General features: G+C 43.9%; 1 protein-coding gene and 1 non-coding gene across 3 annotated transcripts in view; both read left to right on the forward strand.

Annotated features, from left to right (window-relative positions):
- The window catches only part of LOC121289841 (catenin alpha-3-like), a 1,845,970-nt gene that overhangs the window by 258,291 nt on the left and 1,571,761 nt on the right, over positions 1–15,918 (forward strand). The gene's annotated exons all lie outside the window — the stretch shown is intronic.
- Positions 818–981, forward strand: LOC121290251. Its single transcript, XR_005945732.1, has one exon. It is a non-coding gene; the product is annotated as a U1 spliceosomal RNA (small nuclear RNA).

Below are 15,918 nucleotides of genomic sequence, written 5' to 3' on the forward strand. Positions count from 1 at the left end.
TAGGAGGATGTGGACATTCCGGTCTGCCTGCAATCTCTCCTTGGTGGAGCAAGACTGCTCACTTTCCAGGTAGAGGCTCGCAGGGGAAGAATAAACAAGACTTGACACCAAAGGGCCATCGACATCTTTACAGCTGTATTTAAGATGTAACCTTCCACCCTGGCATGAGAATTACGACAAATAATAAGACTACACTTAAAACTCAAATTAAACACAAATCTCTTTATTAGATTTGAGAAATACAAGACACTTGTTACAATACCCCTGTCACAATGCATCACAAAAATGTTACTAGAGATATACATGTACAGTCGCCTAGTGAGCAGTTAGTTCTCTGTCGATCGGACCTACAGCAGCTGACCAGACTGCTTGGCAAACCACCAAATCCCTCTTTTGGAACGATTTTTATCCCCTTCCTTCCCGGCGGGATGTTTCACTGACAAGTTCAAAATCAAGTTTAAACTACAGTTGCCCTTGAGGAGTCAACACGTCTTGACAATGGGCATATGTTGAAAACCCTTTCTGCATATCTGTTTCCTCGTGACTGTTTGAAGGTTAAAAGTAGCTTCTTGCTGAGATTATAGAACAACAAAACAGCCCAACAAAACTTGTAAAGTCTAAGGTTCAGGCTTTTCACAAGCCATTTGTTTGGAGAATTCCGTCTGTCAAAGTGCATAGACGAAACAAAAACAGAAAATGCTGGAAAAACTCAGCAGATCTGACAGCCTCGTGAAGAGAGAACCAGAGGTAATGTTTTGAGTCTGTATGACTTCTTCAGAGCATGCCTGCTCATTTCTGTGCATCTAAAAAGATAGCGTTACTTACCAGGCAGGGGAGAAACAATGATCATGAAGGTTGTGCTCCCAGCATGAGGCTATCCCATTGCACTCCGGGTTTGCTGGCGCCTGAGATGTCCCCAAATACGGGATACTCAAGTGTAAAATTTGTGATAGTGGGGGACTGCGTTCGCGCTTTCCCCTGATGAAAAAAATAAAAAGATATCGTCAATCAATGTCAGCTTGTTCCTTTCATGCAGTTTTCAGAACCCTTAAGACCAAATGAATTAGCATTTTTCAAATATACCAATCCCTTATCTTCATGCTTTCAGACAGTCCCTAGGTTTTGGTGAATATAAAACTTTTCCGAAGTTCTGACAATATCAAAGTGAAGTATAGCTCTCAAACATGTTTTATTGCTGGTTTTATGATTTTTTTGAGAGTATTTTACCAGTGACTCTCTTTGTCTGTCATGAAGAAAATCCCAGCCTACAGCCAACATTCTGTACTTCATTTAAATGATCGATGCTCCCCTTGGGTTGAATAGCTTCTGCAAATCTCAACTGCAAATTTTGATTAAAAGCATGATTAAGACAGTCAAAGATATTACAGCCTTTAACAATTACCCGGTGTGACTGAACACTGAAGGCAGCAGGAGAGAAAATAATGGGTGGGGGGTTGAATGAGACAGTGCAGGGTAGTTAATGGAGCCTGAAAATGGTTTCAGTTCCTGCCGGCAGTAAGGGCCAATCTGAATCGTTTCCACTCTTTTCCCGCCACAAGAGCTGTTTGCAGCCCTCAGTCTTACAGTTCCTTTCTGATTTGCAGCTGCCACCTATTCCCTTGCTCCATTTGGTTGATAATCGCGACTGTGCGAATTACGTAGCCAGGACAAAAAGACATCAAATATGAAACGATATCAATGTCGGTGCGTGTGGAGCGGCTACTGGCCGATTTCAGTGGTCGGAGGATGCATGAACTGGGTGAGTCCCAGTTGCCACTGGTAACGATGGTACTGAGAGGATTCAGGGTGTGAGGAGAGAATTAGGAGGGTAACTACCCCAATTAACCTGGGGATGGGGTGACACAAGCCCATGCAGCATGGTGTTAGGATAAAGGGTGGATAAAATATACAGTGGGAGCTGGCAAGAGGAGGATGAAGGAGCCTGGGGATTTGTGTTGAGTGACCAGCGAGCTCTGCTTCCTTTCTCTCTCAGCAAGGGGGCCTGGACTCAGCAGCAGCTACCCCGATCACCGCAAAGAGGCACCTAGTTGGAGCTGAAGTTTGCTCAGCTTGACCGAGGGTTGCCAACTCTCCAGGATTGACCTGTGGTCTGCAGGAATTGAAGATCAATCTCCAAGACACTGCAGGTGCAACCCTGGAGAAAAATCATCAGGGCATTAAAGTTTACTTCTTGACATTTTCTTTGATTACAGGGGTGAAAAAGCTGTTTGGCTGACAGTCACCATCCAATTGGGTAATGAGTCTTTTTTGCTTTCCAATTGGTGTAGGAAGGCAGCGTGTCACAAGGATGGGATGTGTTGGCCGACCTAATGGCTGGAGTTGGGGGTCATATCATGTGATGAGACCTCCAGGAATCCATTTAATCACAGTTGGCAACCCTAACTTGATCCCACCTTTACACAATGGTGTGTTTTTCTTAAAAAAAAAACCTGAACGTTTTTGAAAAGGTTTGAAACCCTCTCTGGATGAGAACCCCTGAGCAAGGTTGCCTTCTGTTTGTCCTCCCTAACCTTGTATCTCACATGTTTAGCTTCAGTTCTGCGTCCTTCCAATCTCACTGTGCTTTTGGTCTTGCTATCTTGAGAATTCTCTCCTTATCCAGTAAAATAGCTTTAGATGCAGTTCTTTTTTTCTGTTCTATTTTAAGCACAGTTCCCAAGTAATTTTCCCTGAGTTTTCTTACAGCTACAAAATTTACCTGTTCAAAGACAAAAGCAAAATACAGTGGATGCTGGAGATCAAGTTCTGGTATAACTCTCCAGATCTGGCAGCATCTGCGGAGAGAGAAACAGAGTTAACAGAGCTAAAATGTAACTCTTCTTAACAGCATAAGAATTAGGAACAGGAGTAGGCCATTCGGCCCCTCGAGCCTGCTCCGCCATTTAATAAGATCATGGCTGATCTTCTTGTGTTTCGATTTCCACATTCCTATCTAACCCTAATAACCTTTGATTCCCTTGCCTAACAGGAATCTAACTACCTCTGCCTTAAAAATATTAAATGACCCCACCTCCACCACCTTCAGAGGCAGAGTTCCAACCCTCTGAGAGAAAAAAATTCTCCTTATCTTTGACCTAAAAGGGCAACCCCTAAGTTTGAAACAGTGCCCCTTAGTTCTGGACTCACCCACAAGAGGAAACATCCTTTTGACATCCACCTTGTCAAGGCTGTTCAGGATCTTGTATACTTCAATCAAATCACCCTTCACTCTTCTAAACTCCAGTGGAAACAAGCCCAGTCTGTCCAACCTTTCCTCATAAAACAGCCCACTCATTCCGGGTATCAATTTAGTAAACCTCCTCTGAACCACCTCCAAAGTATTTACGTCCTCCCTTAAATAAGGAGACCAAAACTGCACATAGTATTCGAGATGCGATCTCACCAATGCCCTCTGTAACTGAAGCATAACATCCTTACTTTTATAGCAAAAACAAAAATACCTGGAAAAACTCAGCAAGTCTGACAGCATCTGCGGAGAGGGATACAGTTGACATTTCGAGCCCGAATGACCTTTCATCAGAACTAAGACATATAGAAATGAGATGAAATATAAGCTGGTAGAAGGGGGTGGGACAGGAGAGCTCGATAGGGGGCCAGTGATAGGTGGAGGCCAAGAAGAGACTGCCAAAGATGTCATAGACAAAAGGACAAAGGGGTGTTGACGGTGGTGATATTATCTAAAGGATGTGCTAATGGGAACATTAAGGGAAGCAAGCTAGTGGCAGATGGCTCTACTATTTGTGGGGTTGGGGGAAGGGATCAAAATGGGCTAAAAGGTGGAGATGAAACAATAGAATGAAATAAATTTAAAAATAGGAGGGAAAAGAAAAAAATATAGTTGTAAAAAAATTATAAATTATTGGAAAAAGGAGGATCGGAAAGGAGGTTTTTACTTTAATGTTCAATCCCTCTAGCAATAAAGGATAGCATTCCATTAACCTTCTTAATTACTTGCTGTACCTGTATATTAACTTTTTGTGACTCATGTACTAGAACACCTAGATCCCTCTGCACTTCAGAACTATGCAGCTGTTCTCCATTTAAGTAACAAAAACAGAAACAGAAATACCTGGAAAAACTCAGCAGGTCTGGCAGCATCGGCGGAGAAGAGCACAGTTGACGTTTCTAGTCCTCATTAACCTTCAGTTCTGTTGAAGGGTCATGAGGACTCGAAATGTCAACTGTGTCTACGCCGATGCTGCCAGACCTGCTGAGTTTTTCCAGGTATTTCTGTTTCTGTTTTTGATTTCCAGCATCCGCAGTTTTTTGTTTTTTTTTTATCTCCATTTAAGTAATACTCTGCTTTTTTGTTCTTCCTGCCAAAGTGAACAACTTCACATTTTCCCATATTAAACTCCATTTTCCAGAATCTTGCCCACTCACAACCTATCTATATCCATCTGCAACCTCCTCATGTCCTTTTCATAACAGACTTTCTTACCTACCTTTGTGTCATCTGCAAATTTAAGTGCAAATTCTAGTCAAGCAACAGCCTGACACAGTCATCCTCACGGAATCATACCTTACAGATAATGTTCCAGGCACCACCATCACCATCTCCATCCCTGGGTATGTCCTGTTCCACCGGCAGGACAGACCCAGCAGAGGTGGTGGCACAGTGGTATACAGTCAAGAGAAAGTTTCCCTGGGAGTCCTCAACATCGAATCCAGACCCTTTGAAGTCTCATGGCATCAAGTCAAACACGGGCAAACCTCCTGCTGATTATCACGTACCGCCCTCCCTCAGCTGATGAATCAGTGCTCCTCTATTTTGAACACCACTTGGAGGAAGCACTGAGGGTGCCAAAGGTGCAGCGTGTACTCTGGGTTGGGGACTTCAATGTCCATCACCAATAGTGGCTCAGTAGCACCACTAGCTGGCTGAGTCCTAAAGGACATAGCTGCTAGACTGGGTCTGCAGGTGGTGAGGGAACCTACAAGAGGGAAGAAACAGGCTTGACCTTATCCTCACCAACCTGCCTGCCGCAGATGTACCTGCCCATGACACTATCGTTAGGAGTGACCACTGCACAGTTGTTGTGGAGACGAAGTCCCGCCTTCACATTGAGGATATCCTCCATCGTGTTGTGTGGAACTATCACCATGCTAAATGGGATAGCTTTTGAACAGATCTAGCAACTCAAAGCTGGGCATCCATGAGGCACTGTGGGCCATCAGTAGCAGCGAATTGTACTCAAACACAATCTATAACCTCACGGCCTGGCATATCCCCCACTATACCATTACCATCAAGCCAGGGGATCAACCCTGGTTCAATGAAGAGTGTAGGAGGGCATGCCAGGAGCAGCACCAGGCATACCTAAAAATGAGGTGTCAACCTGGTGAAGCTATAACATAGGACGACTTGTGTGTCAAACAGCATAAGCAGCAGGTAATAGACAGAGCTAAGCGATCTCACAACCAATGGATCAGATCTAGGCTCTGCATTGCTGCCACATCCAGTCATGCATGGTGGTGGACAATTAAACAACTCACTGGAGGAGGAGGCTCCACAAATAGCCCTCCTCAATGATGGAGGAGCCTAGCACAGCTGTGCAAAAGATAAGGCTGAAGCATCTGCTACAATCTTCAGCCAGAAGTGCCGAATGGATGATCCATCTCGGCCTCCTCCGGAAGACCCCAGCATCACAGATGCCAGTCTTCAGTTAATTCGTTTCACTACACGTGATTTCAAGAAACAGCTGAAGGCACTGGATACTGCAAATGCTATGGGCCCTGACAATATTCCAGCAATGGTACTGAAGACTTGTTGTTCCAGAACTTGCCGCACCCCTAACCAAGTTGTTCCAGTACAGCTACAACACTGGCATCTACCCGGCTATGTGGAAAATTGCCCAGGTATGTCATGTGCACAAAAAGCAGGACAATCCAACTTGGCCAATTACCGCCCCATCAGTCTACTCTCCATTATCAGTAAAGTAATGGAAGAGGTCATCAATAATGCTATCAAGCAGCACTTGCTTAGCAATAACCTGCTCACTGACGCCCAGTTTGGGTTCCACCAGGTCCACTCAGCTCCTGACCTCATTACAGCCTTGGTTCAAACATGGACAAAAGAGCTAAACTCCCGAGATGTGGTGAGAGTGACTGCCCTTGATATCAAGGCCGCATTTGAAAGAGTGTAGCATCAAAATTGGGGTCAATGGGAATCGGGGGGAAACTCTCTGCTGGTTGGAGTCATACCTAGCACAAAGGAAGATGGTTGTGGTTGTTGGAGGTCAGTCATCTCAGCTCCAGGACAGGGTAGTGTCCTCGGTCCAACCATCTTCAGCTGCTTCATCGATGACCTTCCTTCCATCATAAGGTCAACAGTGGGGATGTTCGCTGATGATTGCACAATGTTCAGCACCATTCGCGACTCCTCAAATACTGAAGCAGTCCATGTCCAAATGCAGCAAGACCTGGACAATACCTAGGCTTAGGCTGACAAGTGGCAAGTAACATTCACGCCACGCAAGTATCAGGCAATGACCATCTCCAACAGGAGAGAATCCAACCATCACACCTTGATGTTCAATGGTATAACATCACCGAATCCCCCACTCTCAACATCCTGGGGGTTGCCATTGACCAGAAACTGAACTGGACTAGCAATATAAATACTGTGGCTACAAGAGCAGGTTAGAGGCTAGGAATCCTGTGACGAGTAACTCACTTCCTGAATCCCCAAAGCCTGTCCACCATCTACAAGGCACAAGTCAGGAGCGTGATGGAATGTTCCCCACTTGTCTGGATGAGTGCAGCTCCCACAACACTCAAGAAGCTTGACACGGTCCAGGACAAAGCAGCCCACTTGATTCACAAACATTCACTTCCTCCATCACTGACACACAGTAGTAGCAGTGTGTACCATCTACAAGATGCATTGCAGGAATTCACCAAGGATCCTTTGACAGCACCTTCCAAACCCACGACCACTACCACCAGTTGGAAGTTCCCCTCCAAGTCATTTACCATCCTGACTTGGAAGTATATCACCGTTCCTTCACTGTCACTGGATCAAAATCCTGGAACTCCCTCCCTAAGAGCACTGTGAGTATATCTACACCACATGGACTGCAGCGGTTCAAGAAGGCAGCTAACTGCCACCTTCTCAAGGGCAACTGGGGATGAACAATAAATGCTAGCAAAGCCCACGTCCCATGGATGAATTTTAAAAAAAGGAAATTTGTGGAAGTGAGTGAAAAAATATATAACTCATGTTGGAGTTGAGATTCCCAAGCAGCTGTTGTGATTTGAAGCCACATGAATTGCCTGATTGAGTGACAGTCTGGAATTTGCCTCAGGAGCTAATTATTTCAGATGGAATGAATATTGTTATGAAACTTTGCTGACTTTCAATTACATCTGTTGTGTCTGTTGTGTGCTTGCTGCATTCTAATGTGCAACTTGTTATTCTGAAAATAGGACACCTCGTTAAACAAAGTGAAGGCATTGCAAACACATTAGCTGAGCTGTTGTCTAGAAGTTACAAAATGACCCTTGGGTTTTAAGAGACAACTATATTATTATAATGATCCAAAAGTTGAAAAGGTATATATAATGCACAATGGGCTGGGCCAGTTCAATTTCCACCCAGCTGCCACCTGAGCAAAATGAGTTCCTTCATAAATGGGTGGTCATAAGAAATACTAAACTATTAATTTAATACTTTAGTAACTTCTCTATAGCTCTGAAGAAGAGTCATACAGACTCAAACTGTTTAATCTGTTTCTTTCTCCACAGATGCTGCCAGACCTGCTGAGCTTTTCCAGCATACTCTGTTTTTATTTCAGATTTTCAGCATCTGCAGTATTTTGCTTTTAACTAAATTATTAATTGCCTCCTTACAGAAATGGAAGTGATTCAGGCAGGTTTATTGTGGCAATGAATAATAGAGTGAGATTAGAACATGATCCTGAGATAACAGATCCCATAGTGTAGGCTGACCCAGGGACACATAGGATATAAAGAATTATATAGTGCATCCAGCACAGAAACCGTTCACAGAACAACTGGTTCATGTTTCACGTTCCACATGAGTTTCTTCCCACCCCTCTTCAGCCAAATCAGCATATCCTTCTATTTCATTCTCCCTTAGATATTTATCCAGCTTCCTCTCAAATGCCACCATACTATTGCCTTAAGATCTGCCACAAGGGAACTTCAAATAATAGAAGAGCTTTAAACTGATCATGAAAATACAGTTGAAACACATGTCAAATTCATCTCTAACTGGGGTTGCTAACTCAATAACTGACTGAAAACATAATATAGAACTTTAATTGTCCAGGCATAGAAGCTACATTAAGGATAGTGACATTGGATGGGTCCCTGAATAGATGCACCTCTTCCCAGTAACATAGGGAGTTACAAACCTAAACATTGGTCAGCTTTTCCCCCACTCACCTGCTCCCAACAGGGTAGCCATTCTGCCCCACCCCCCAAGCCCAACCCTCCACCTTTCATAGGGTAAAATCACACCTATTCCAGGCTTAATTCCCTGGGGAAGTCTCCCCTATGTGCAAATCTTCCCTCATCATTTGGCATCCTGAGCAAATTGGGCCAGTACAGCTTGTTTTCACTCTTCCACATCCCCACTTATCAATGTCATTTGGTTAAACAAATGAAATCTCACTTTCAGTGAAATTAGAAGTAAGTTGCTCAGAAATGGCTCGAACTCCATCTTGTTCAGATCATTATCTTTTATTGTCCAGTTAATTCTTGTTTCAGAGGAAAATTTAATAAAAATAGATGTGTACAAATGGGCTTTCATAATGACTGTTGTGAAAAATAATGACTAAAAATAATATCTTAGACTATTCACCCTAAAAGCAGATGGTGGGGTTATAATTTAGTCTGTAAGCTGAATCTGAATTCTTATGATCAATGTTTTTTTCAATGTTGTCTTAAATTCACCACTTCCATCCCCCTTCCTCTAATCAATTAATCTGTCTTCTACAAATACAGAGTCCTTATCTGTGGGTTAATGGGCTCAACTGCTAGATTTGCCCAAACAATGTTTCAAAAGGGTCATATGGAAAGGGGAACCATATTTAGACCTTCCAAAGTGCTTGACGTATAATGAAATACTTTTGAAAAGCAGTCACTGTTGAAATTGTCACACAGCGTGCTTCCAAAATAACAATGAGATAAATGACCAAATCATTTCTTTCTGCTAGTCTTGGTTGAGCATTAAATGTTGGTCAACACCAGTGGAAGAACATTTTGTTCCTGCATTGTGTTGTGGGGATAACAGACCCTTGGGCAGGGCTGCATATGATATATTCCTGGATACAAGGGGCTGAGTAATATGGTCACATGCCGACGGCAGTTTCTGCACCCGGAAGCCAGCAGCTTTCCGACATTCTGGCCTGCCATTGGAGTGCGCCTGATAATACGTTAATTGCCGTCAATTAGCATCAAGGTCAGGTCACAGACCATCATACCGCCCAATGAGTGCTGGAGGGTGGGATGTCTGTTCTGAGGCTGAAGGCTGTGACCTGGAAATTGGTCATGGCCAGCATTTTAAAGGGCCCCCTGTCATGGGACAGTCTCAGGTGATGCATCAGATGATCAAGCGAGTGGATCTACTATACAGAGAGAAGATTTGGGCATTTTCCAGTCAGGCCAGGTAAGTGAATTTAACTTTTAGCTAATCTCTGCAAACCATGTCAATCCTCATAGGTGGCAGAGGTTTTAAAACTCAGCAAGTCTCCCACCTTTTGACATTGAGGAGTTGTACAATTATTACATATTCCTATGCATAGCTGTCTGTGCCATCAGAGTGAGGGGAGAGTTGTTCTAGAAGGGACAAAGCTGTCTGCAGATTCAGTGAGGCCACCCTTGGTATGATCAATGTGACAAACTCATGCCAAGTGCTGGCAAGAGGAGGAAGCCCAGCCAGACTCATGCTGCATGGGAGGAGGTGGCCTCACCATATTGGCATGGTGAGAAGGACTTGGTCCCAGTGCCACAAAAGGCTCAATGGCCTCATGAGTTTGGCCAGGGTGAGTATGGCCTCAGGGTAAGCAATCTGGGTCCAGTGTGAAACAGGTCCCACTAACGAATGCAGGAGATAGTTGAGCTTCGCTGCTCATTAAAAGCAGCATGATTCCCCAGCTATCCTTGACCATGCCATTGTGCATTTCAAACAAAGGCCTAGTTACAAAGGGGTGGTTGGCAGGATCACCTTATCACGCATGAGCAGAGGCTGCAGGCTGGCATTGATCTGATAATGGATTGGATGCATAACATATGATAGTTTGAAATTTTTGATGAAACTCTGTCAAATCTTTTCAGCAAAAGTGAGCCCACAACGTCCAACAGAGAACCTGCAGAGGGGGCAGTCTACCTGATCTGGAAGTCCTGACTCCTTATGAGGAGCAAGTGCTGGCCCTGCCAGAACCTGACTCATATGGACATACGAATTAGGAGCAGGAGTAGGCCACTCGGCCCCTCGGCCCCTCTGCAATTCAATAAGATCATGGCTGATCTGAACCTCACAATCCTGCCTTCCCCTGATGACATTTCATCCCCTTGTTAATCAAAAATCTAACTAGCTCTGCCTTCAAAATATTCGTAGACTGCTTTCACCGCCTTTTGAGGAAGAGTGTTCCAAAGACTCAGGACCCTCAGAGAAAAAAATTTCTCTCATCTCTGTCTTAAACGAGCGACCCCTTATTTGTAAACAGTGACCCATAGTTCTAGATTCTCCCACAAGAGGAAACATCATCTCCACGTCCACCCTGTCAAGACCCCTCAGGATCTTAAAGATTTCAATTAAGTCTCCTCTTACTCTTCTAAATTCTAGTGGATATAAGCCTAACCTGTCCAGCCTTTCCTCATAAGACAACCCACCCATTCCTGGTATTAGTCTAGTAGACTTCTCTGAACTGCTTCCAATGCATCTACATCCTTCCTTAAATAAGGAGACCAATAGTGTATGCAGTATTCCAGATGTGGTCTCACCAATGCCCTGAACAACTGAAACATAACCTCCCTAATTTCGGATTCAATTCCCCTCACAATAAATGATAACATTCTATTAGCATTCCTACTTATTTGCTATACCTGCATATTAACCTTTTATGATTCGTGCACTAGAACACCCAGATCCCTCTGAATCTCAGAGCTATGCAATCCTCATGATTTAGGTAATAAGCTTCTATTTTATTCTTCTTGCCAAAATGAATGATTTTACATTTGTTCACATTATACTTTATTTGCCAGATCTTTGCCCACTCCCTTAACCTATCTATGTCACTTTGTAGCCACCTTACGTCCTCTTCACAATTTATTTTCCTACCTATCTTTGTGTCATCAGCAAATTTAGCAACCATTCCTTCAGTCCCTTCATCCAAGTCATTTATATAAATTAAGAAAAGTTGAGGCTCCAACACCGATCCCTGTGGCACACTACTCGTCACATCCTGCCAACCAGAAAAAGACCCATTTATGCTCTGAAGAAGTCACACGGACTCATAACGTTAACTCTGTTCCTCTCTCTACAGATGCTGTCAGACCTGCTGAGTTTTTCTAGCATCGTCTGTTTTTATTACCAATTTATGCCAACTCTCTGCTTTCTGTTAGCTAGCCAATCTTCTATCCATGCCAATATGTTACCCCCTACACCATGAGCTTTTATTTTCTGCAATAACCTTTGATGTGGCACCTTATAAAATGCCTTCTGGAATCTAAGTACAGTACATCCACCAGATCCCCTTTATCTGCAGCACATGTGACTCATTCAGGGAACTTCAATAAATTGGTTAAACAATTTCCCTTTTACAAAACCATGTTGACTCTGCCTGATTGCCTCAAATTTTTCAAAGTGCCCTGTTATAAACATCTTTAATAATAGCTTCTAACATATTCCCTATGACAGATGTTAGACTAACTGGCCTGTAGTTTCCTGCTTTCTGTCTCTTTTCTTTTTTGAATAAAGGAGATATATTTGCTATTTTCCAACCTAATGGAACCTTCCCTGAATCTATGGAATTTTGGAAAATTAAAACCAGTGCATCAACTATCCCACTAGCGACGTCTTTCAAGACCTTAGGGTGAAGTCCATCAGGACCTGGGGATTTGTCAGCCCACAGCCCCAACAATTTGCTCAATACCACTTCCCTGGTGATTGTAATTTTCCCGAGTTCCTCCCACCCTTCCATTTTCTGATTTACAGCTATTTCCTGGATCTTACTTGTGTCCTATATAATAAAGAGGAGAGCAAAATACCTGTTTAATTCATCTGCCATCTCCCTACTTTCCATTATCAATTCCCCAGACACGCTCTCTATAGGACCAATGCTCACTTTGTTAACTCTTTTCTAATTTAAATATCTACAGAAACTCTTTATATAGTCTTTATATATCTAGCTAGCTTTCTGTCATACTCTAATTTTTCCCTCATTAATCTTTTTGTCATTCTTTGCTGCTCTTTATATTCTTTCCAATCTTCCGATCTGCCACCCATCTTTGAATAATTATATACTTTTTCTTCAAGTTTGATACTGTCTTTAACTTTTTCAGTTAACCACGGATGGTTGGCCCTCCCCTTGGAATTTTGCTTTCTCATTGGAATGTTTATATTCTGTTTATTCTGAAATGTCCCTTTAAGTGTCTACCACTGAACCTCTATTGACCTATCCCTTAAACTCATTTACAGGTCTCTCAGCCAGCTCCACTTTCATGCCTTCATAATTATCCTTATTTAAGTTTAAAATACTAGTCTTGGATCCACTAATTTCTCCCTCAAAATAATGAAAAATTGAATCATATTATGATCGCTGCTACCTAAGGGTGCCTTCACTATGAGATTATAAATTACTCCCATCTCATTGCTCAATACTAGGGCCAGGATTTCCCGGTCGGTGAGCAGGGGGGGCAGGGCCTGCTTGCCGACACGTAAAATGACGCAGGATGACATCAGGCGGAACTCCCAAAATGACTCTGCCCCATTTAAATTTTCAGGTAGACAGGGGCGCTGCCGAATCAGCTATGCACCCGCCGACCTGCCAATGGCCAAATGAGGCCATTGACAAACTCATTAAAGTAATTAGTGGACCTGCTCGTCCAACCTTAATGTTGTCGGGCAGGCTGGGAGCCCTGGCAGGCATTAGAAAAAGCATGAAACCTCATCCACAGGTGGAATGAGGTTTCATGTAGGTTTTAAAAAATGTAATAAAAGTGTCTTTGAAAGTGATGGACGTGTCCCAACTCATGTGAGGGGACATGTCAGGGAAGTTTTTTTTTCTATTTTTAAGATTTTTTATTGTGGAGCCGATCTCCGAGGCAGCACTTAGCCTCAGGGAAATGTGTGTGCTCTTTCATGTGCATGCGTGAAAGAGCGCACTCTCAGCTCAGGGAATTCTCCCCCCACCTGCGCAGGGAGCGCATTTTACGTTGGGTGGGCTTAATTAGCCTGCCCACTTAAAATGGCGGCGCACCCCCAATTGGGGGCGTCGAATAGAGGCGAGCCTCCAAGTGCCCGCTCCTAAACTTCCTCTCCAATGGGGGGGAAAAATTCTACCCCAGGTCTAGAATAGTCTGCTCTCTGGTTGGCTCCAGAACGTGCTGTTCTAAGAAAGTATCCCAAAAACATTCTATGATCTCCTCAGCTACACTAACTTTGCCCATCTGATTTTTCCAGTCTATATGTGGGTCAAAATCCCTGATGATTATTGTTGTACCTTTCTGGCAAGCCTTCATTATCTCTTCTATACTCTGTCCTACCATGTAGGTATAATTAGGGGCCCTAATTATATTAATAACTTATTTATGTTGCTTTCTTGTATAATTTATTAACTTTACCACCAAATTGTGTACTATTTTAAAGCTTAGGGATAGAATAGAAATTACCCACTTACCAGATACTCACCAAACAGCTAGCTCTTTTCTCGGTAGTAGAGCAAGAACCAATTTCTATGGGGTGAGAAAGATAGAAAGAGGAAACAAACAACTCTTTCTCCCAAGTCCCCTCTCACCAAACTCCAAGTCTTCACTCAGTTAGCTCAGCTGCACTCCATTTCCAAAGGCTGCACTAAACCCTGAACTGAACTGGGGCTACAGTAACCAGATTCATCTAGTTAGCTAATTAACTACTCAGCTCCTACAGCTAAGAGTGAGTTTACCCTGTCTAAACTGCAAGAAAGAAAGAACTTAGCTAATTTATGACTAAATTAGATTTTAAGAACAAAACTTAGGAATAAAATTAACACTTAAAATTTCCATCTCACCAAACCCCTGGTCTTCACTCAGTCAGCTGCACTCCATTTGCTAAGGCTGCACTAAAGAACCCCGAGTATAGGCAGTGTCAACATTGGAGAAAGGTCTTGTTCTGGTGAGATGGTGGTTGGTGCTAGTTTAATAAAGGTTAGGAATTATGCAATGTGTCTGGTGAATAGAGTTCTCATATTAGCACATTGACAAACTTCATGATTCCAAGCTTCAGATCATTGCTCAAGAGTTCATTGTGTCTGCGGAGTTTAATCACTCATACTGCGAAACAGTTGATGTGCGTCATATGGAAGTGCTGATATGTCAAGTAATTAGATAACCGACTACTCCCTTACTGATTTCTCTCTGTTATAGGAGAAGCCTTTTCAGAGCAAGCTGAACCAGAAGCCATCCAGCAAGTCCCTCCTCTGAGGAACCCTCGGAGGATGCAGCATCACATCCTCTCTCTGCACCCAACACCATTGCAGATACTGGCACTGTGGCAGGGTTTTGCACGTCGGATAGGGATCATGCACACACTGGTGAGGGCGCTTCACATTGGCACGTGCAGCTGCCTGAGAGTGTAGTGGAGCAGGCCTCAGGTAGTTGGAGGAGTGTCTGGGTTGTTCCAGAGTCTGATTCCAAGTTGTATCATGAGCCTCTAGAGTTGTCCATGATGCCGAATGTTTAGTGCGAGGTCCATGAAGATTTGGTGGGTATGCCAGAGGGGTTGTGTGCTCTGGCCCAGACTGTGGAGGTGTCCATCCAGGCCTTAAGCACTGCGATCACCCACTCTTAAGAACTCCAAGCTTCCTCCATTGACCAACTGGTGACTGTCCTGGTGAGGCAAACCGAGTGCATTGCAGACAATCGTTGGGATGTGCTCTGACCTGTACACCATTGTCCTGGCTCTGAGCTCAGGGGCTTAGGCCCAGGGCAGCAGGGGAATTTGGATCTTGGTCACCCACCCAGCTCCTGGGACCTACCAGTTGGCAGTGAGGACCAACCGGTCCTAGTGATGGGGGGGTGAGCAGCAGCTGCCTCCATCTGGAAGTTCCTCTCATGGCACTTCTGATGGGGGCAGCATCTCCTCCAACCATCAGCCATTGACACAGGCTTCAACCACTGTCGCGGTGATGGAAGACTCGCATTCATCTCAGCAAGAGTCTCCTGGAGTGGCTGACCGGTCTTGGCTACAACCGCACAGAGGACAGCCTCCAAAGTCATCAGGGCAAGAGAGGTGGCGGATCAGCCGCCTCTCTCCAGTGCAGCCACAATTGAGGGGGAGCACTGCGCCGGAGCACTCGTAAACATGTTAGTAAAGATCCACATTCGTTATGAGTAGGGGCACATAGGTGAGGATTTTATTCATTGGTCCAGTTTGACCTTTCAAACTTGTGGATGAACACAAATCTCACATTCCCTCATGCTGGTGTTCTTATTGATTGCTGTGGCTGTGTGACTGGTGTCTGGAGGTTTAGGGAAGAGATAAAAGGTTGAGGAAGGGCAGGAAGAATCATGTTCTCCCGTGGGGTGATGGTGAATGTTTGGACATAATGGGTACAGGACTGTCTCGTAGCAATGTGGGAAAAGGAGGACCAACAATTTCACCAGACCCCTTCTGTAGAAGTAGCAAGATATGCTATAGAAACTATTGCAGTATTAAGGCATCCCTGGTGT

Source organism: Carcharodon carcharias, chromosome 17 (genome assembly GCF_017639515.1).
Source record: "Carcharodon carcharias isolate sCarCar2 chromosome 17, sCarCar2.pri, whole genome shotgun sequence".
NCBI lineage: Eukaryota > Metazoa > Chordata > Chondrichthyes > Lamniformes > Lamnidae > Carcharodon > Carcharodon carcharias.